This window comes from Cyprinodon variegatus, unplaced genomic scaffold (genome assembly GCF_000732505.1).
Source record: "Cyprinodon variegatus isolate N-32 unplaced genomic scaffold, C_variegatus-1.0 Scaffold657, whole genome shotgun sequence".
NCBI lineage: Eukaryota > Metazoa > Chordata > Actinopteri > Cyprinodontiformes > Cyprinodontidae > Cyprinodon > Cyprinodon variegatus.
In genome coordinates this window covers 85,780-92,140 of record NW_015151110.1, presented here as the reverse complement: position 1 = coordinate 92,140, position 6,361 = coordinate 85,780, and positions in this window count along the sequence as shown.

Sequence of the window (6,361 nt, the reverse complement as noted above, 5' to 3'; positions counted from 1 at the left end):
TGTTGAAATAATGGTCAACTTATTTATTAATGGATCATCGTTAACTGGAGCAGAGATTCTAAAACATGCATATTGCTGACAGAGCAATCCACTTAGAGCAGTAAATATATCAAAACTGAATGAATATAGAAACATTTTGCCTTTAATATATAAAAAAAAAACTTTTTGGTCGGTCAATATACTCTACATAGAACTCCTCCAGTGGAAACATTTTAGTTTCGCCTGGTTATATAGTAAAGAAATGTTCTTTAAATACCGTTTTGACATCTGATTATTAATTGAAAAAATGATCGACAGATTAATCTATTTGCAAAATAATTGTTAGTTTCAGCCCTAATGATAACAGTGATCATTTACCAACAACCGTGACTTATCACCACAGAAACAGGCAAGCTGCTAATGATGACACACGTAATTACAAAAGATGAGAACAGAGGAGTCAGAGATTAAATTTAGAAATGATTTGCTTAGTCAAAACTGGGACTAGATCAGGGGTCTTTAACATTTTTTGGTGAAGGACTCCCAAACTGATGGCGACATGGAGCGGGGACCCCCTAATTATATATATTGCATGAAATTGTGTTATATCAAACTGGCCCTATAGTCACTCTATTACAGATCGAGTACTGTAAAGAAAGTAATTTCTCACTGGGATTATTAAAATATTTCTGATTCTGATTCCTGGTTGATGGGACAGGTGTTGTGAATGAAACGGTGCCCTGATTAAAAGAGCTCCTGTGTGTCACTAAATGTGTGCATTGATGACTGAAAGATATCTTCTGCCTCCATTTATCTGTTTACTACAGTCTGTTGAATTCATGGTAATGTTGATTTAAAGACATTTCATTAGTGAGAAAAAAAATGGAGGGGGAATACAGAAGAAAGTCTAATCAACCAAAACTTTCGCGACCCCCATACAGTACCTCCGAGGACCCCCTAGGGCCCCCTGTTGAAAACCTCTTGACTAGATACTCTAGGCTTACTCTATAATCAGATAAAAATCATTATGTATGCATGTCAAAAAATAAACACCTAATTGCTATTGAGAACCCCCTAGCGGCCCTTGAATCCAAAGCAATTGTTTAGTTTGTTTCTGCCTTGTGCCGGGCCTAAATCTGCACATTCCAATAAAAAAATATAAAATTGTCTTTTTTCCCTGTCTTTATGTTTCATAATCAGACCACATTTGGTGTTCCAACCTTAAATCTTGAATTAGTGTGATGGGTGTTTATTTACAGCTGAACAGCTGTTTAACTGTTAAAATTCATTGTAGAAGTCTGACTGGGTGTTTCCACCAATGGAGTGGTGCTGCTAAGCATGTTTGTGTTCAAAGTGGCAGGAATAAAAGTATTTTGTTTTGTTAGAGTTAACATAAAATCACTTGTTAATACAACAAAACCTGACTATGTTCAGCTTAAAAAAAATAATTTCTTATCACACTAGACTATATTGCAATGTCTTCATTTTATTTGGGAAGCAACAGTGGACGATATTAATGGAATGTTGCAATTAATCCTTTATCTATAGTTCTTCTAACATCTCTTCTTTTAATTTAGACACAACTGAACCTGCTTATGTTCAGCATTAAAACATAATTTTTAGTAGTAATCTGACCATAAAAAAATGACATATGCAAGCAGCATCAGTTTTTCAGTTATGGGTGCATGATATGCATATAGAATACAGTATAGAGTGCATAATAAGCAGACGCAACTTAAAAACACTTATAGAAAAGGGGAATTTTAAGTATCCTTAGGACACCCTAAAAATGAAGAAACACTTTTTGACAGAGAAACACAAATTGTTAAATATTAAACAGAGTTTTTAACTCTGGGAAATAGAATAAGAACACTTGTAAAAGATATTTGTATCCTTGGTTACAAATATCATACAATACATTTTTCTCTGTGTGAGAAGGTTGAAATGTATTTCAGATATCCTAAATACATATTCAGTCAAGCTGATAAAAGTCAAAACAGCCACTTCAAATGTTTAGACATTTTTAGATATATAAAACTTTTTTTTTTTTTTTTTTTACTTTCTGAAATGTATTGTTTGCTGCGGGAATGTAATTTAGATAATCTGTCACTACAGTTCTGTCTAGGAGTGTGCTTTTGACCACAAGGAATCCTGTTTTAGTGATCTACAAATGGAATAGCTTTTCAAACATGTATGCACGTGTTCAACTCTGAGTGGACCTACTTGAGTTGATTAAACTTTCTTACAGCAGCTTTTATGAAACTGAAATCTCAGTTTCCGACCTGAGGCTATACCAATTCAGAGTTGAGGATTTTTTTTTATTTGTTAAAACTGCTTATTGAAACAGACCCCCATGACTACATATCTAAATGCCTTGAGTTGATGCATTGTGATTGGCTAATTAGAAATTGGCATTATCTATGTGTAATCAATTGTAATGTATACCTATAAATAAACTTTCATTCCCTGTGTCTGATTTAAACTCTAATGGCAATAATAATATCACCAGCAATGTCCTCATATCAAAACCCACAGTTTGAGGCATAATTCTGGTGCCATTTAAAAATTTCCATGTTGTATTGAAAGAGCCAGATTATTTGAATTTCCCACGAAGCTCGACATGGCGTTTGACGTAACAAGGCCTCGCTTGTAGCAGTCTGGTGACTAAGGTGAGCTTGAAACACTTCTCAGCGACACTTCTTCTTCGAAAAGGTGCCTAGCAAACTGAATCAGGCTTTACAGCTCTCTCCAGAGGCCAAATGGCAAAGTGAAAATTTGACTGAAAAGACGAGAATTGCATTAAAAACATTCTGAAAGAAACTGTTCCTGAGTGTATTTGTTTTGGATGTAATGGCTTTGAGCTAGAGCTGGGAAACCCTGATTTTTTTCCTACCCAGTCTGATAAATCTCTTTTTTTCTCTCACATAGGTTTCATGATAAAAATAACAAATGACATATATTAGTTTCAGAAACTATCTATCTTAACTCTGAACCCTTTTTGTTATTTAAAGTAGAACAAATAATGCATTGTGTAGGTGGGTCACATCTGCTGCAGTGTAAAACAACTACATATCTGAGCATAATCCCTTGTGCAGTTTTCACCACCTCTGCTAAATCCTTCCTCCCCTGTGCCATGGATCTTACATCTATCACATAACTAATGCTTTGATAAATAATTAACATTAATATTACATTTTTTCTTCATATTAAGTTTTTTTTTTTTTTTATTCAGCCAAGTAGAATACCTGTTATGCGTGGTAAGATTTGAATGGAAAGCATCAGGAATCCTTTTTTTTTTTATCAAGTCTTGCCAAATTGAATTTAGGCCTAGACTTTGTGATACTTACCAAGAAGAACTTGTTGCATCAATTTCTAGCAAGATAAAAAAAATGTATTAACTGTAACGTACTGGGTAATAATACACAAGAAGTGTTGATGGCTACTTTTTCTGTGTTATCCGAAGTCCAGACTTATGTCTAAGAATGACATCACTACTAAACTAACTAAATGTAGATATAATCTGGTTCCAGGGTGGGAGACAAGTTGGATTTGCTTATTGATATGCTCAATGACCAGATAACTGCAATGCAAGTTACTGACAAATAATTCCTCTGCATCGTAACTTTTTCATTACTGTACAAACAAGTGCAATAAAGAAATAAAATAAAAAATGGTGTTAATTATATGTAAAAACTGAGATGATTTGATCTGAAGTAGTAATTGTTCTTGCTTTATGTTAAGAGGCCTACTAGAAGGGGAACCTCTGCCTCAGTCTACAGTATTTAGAAGCCTCTAGCTGGTTTTCTTCTTCCATTCTTCTATTTAGTCAGGCGATCTCTCCACCAACTGACTGTCCTTACTTAAGAAAGGCAACCCCACAGCATGATTCTGCCATCCATATGTTTCACATGGGATTATAGATCAAGACGATGGGCATTGTGCATCTTTCTCCACAAAATGTATTCGGCATCTAGGCCTAAAAAATGTCCGAATTATCTCTTCTAGTCAGAAAATCTTCTTTAACAGTAAAGAAAGTGTCCTCTCTCTAGCTTGTGAGATAAATCAAATATAAGGGCTTTTCTTTATCAGTTGTTTTCATCTTGAATAGAAGCCCAGTTTGTGGAGTGTATGGCTAATAGGCCTACCTGTCAACATAATGTTTGCCCTGCAGTCAGATGTGTGTGAAAATGTAAATTTTTTATTAAAAATAGCATGACATTTTTATGTTTGTGTTGAAAACGTAATTGAAATTAAACAGATTTTTTTGAAGATAAAAAAATTAATACCGGTACAAGTGAATTATTGTGATTCTGAATGGATAACACAGTTGTGTAACTCACTCAGATATTTTATCCGGATTATTTTTTCTCATGCGTTGCTAATACTGTCCAGAAGATGGCAGCATTGTTCTCTTTTAGTCTTCTGGTTGGTGAGACAATGGCCCTGCATGTTCTCTTCAGGTACTGATTCAAAGCATATTTTTGCTTTTGGTCATATTAAATATTTGTCTATTTTAATAACAAGAACGTTTTATGCTTTAAACATTATTGATATGTAACTTAATGTCAAAAAAGGCTGAAAATATCCTGTTTAAGGAGATTTTTTTTTTTTTTTACAAATACCTTAGCTTTCCGATAAAGATCCTATAAAAATAACAGTTGCATTAAGCCACTTAGCATAGAGGACAATATTCCTTCAAAGGGGATGCTTGTCTAAATTGGCATTGTGCCCATGTGCTGAACATGCCCATCAAACGAGTTCCACTCCAGCAGTCTGGCACATGCATGCTCATCACGTTCTGTAGCAGCCACACAACAAAGCTCACTGGAAAGACAATTCCTTTCCCTGTCTGTCCTTCCACAGATGTTGGCTTTAATTCCTTCCTGATTGGGAGACTTTGGTAGCTGCTCCATCAATCAGTGAAGAAAAAGCAAACCAAAGCAAAGTGAAACATCTCTTTTGATCAGAACCTAAAGATGAGAGAACATTGGGTTGTGCTTTTGGTTTTTTAATGTTTTTTGTTTGTTTTTTTATTCAGAGGGAAAAGTCAATCTCTTTAAAATTCACTTACATTCACTGAGAATGTGCCATTTTTGGTATCTTCTGATTCCAGGAAATTATTACTCACCTCATGAGTTTCTGTTCATATTCTGTGGAAGCCTCAGTGTGTTAATCAGTGTTAGATGTGTTGGTTAACCAATCCCCCTGTCGTAAAAAATAATTAACACAGAACAGTGGGAATTGATAATATTCAAACTGGATTGAAACAGTCGCAGATTGCAGCTTTGCTGCTGTTGAATGATTAGTGGATGCTGGCACAGGTGTTAGTCAGCTGAATTTGTGGCTGTGCTGCAAACTGTGGGACACAAACAACAAGTATTAAAGAGGGGGATTAATCTCAGAGTAATTGCTTCATGTAAAGTACCTCTGAACAAGGCTTTAAGAGCAATTATGAGCAATCATATTAGTAGTTACAACTGCAAGGAGGTAATAACATCCTCGGAGTGCATCTGCAATTACCACATGGCTCAGAAATGCAGGAAACAATAATGTATTGATGAATGATGTCACTTTTAGCTGAACAGTCAGGCACATTTTCATCTCAATGCTGGATTATTTTTTTTTTCAATACAATCTGGGCCTGTTCTGTTGATTGAGGAGTTTGCATGTTCTGTAGCATCATCAGCTTGTTCTCTTCAAATCCTGGCATTGATATTCAGAGAGCGCAATGTGATGACAAAACCCTTTAAATGTCTTTTTATCACCCAATTCCAGACTTATCTCCTGTCTTTGCATCACCAGGCTTTGGGGGGATCACATCACAAGCCCCTGCAGGCGTATTTTATACATCAATTTTCTTTTTGCAGGGAAGAGAGCAGATTTAAAGTTAACAGATGAGGATAGATGTTGACCATTAACACTGTGACAGAGACTAAAATGTGCTTTTTCTTTTTCCTATTTATATGCCATCTTAAAAAATATTGAAATAAAAAAAAAGTGTCCATTTAAGTTGCATCTAATTTTTCTATTTTGTTTTCAGGAAGACTTTTCTGTGTGTTTTTTTAATTTAACGATTTTCTTTTACGCAAAAGACGAAGATATATCAAATACGAGAAGAAAACACATGAAAATGCAGCATATTGACAACAGCCTATAGCAATAAAACCACAAAATATTAAGAAAATGAAGCAAAAGCTGAAAAAAAACAGTAAAAAAGTTTGCAAAAAGATCAAGCTAAACCTCAACTTAAGTTAAATACCTAGAAATGCAGATATTAATTCGAAACATATGATACAACTTCATTCCAAAACTTCAAAAGATGTTTCAGAAACTGAAAAACAGAAAACCCTTCTCATTATTCTGAATCCATTCAAGAGATCTG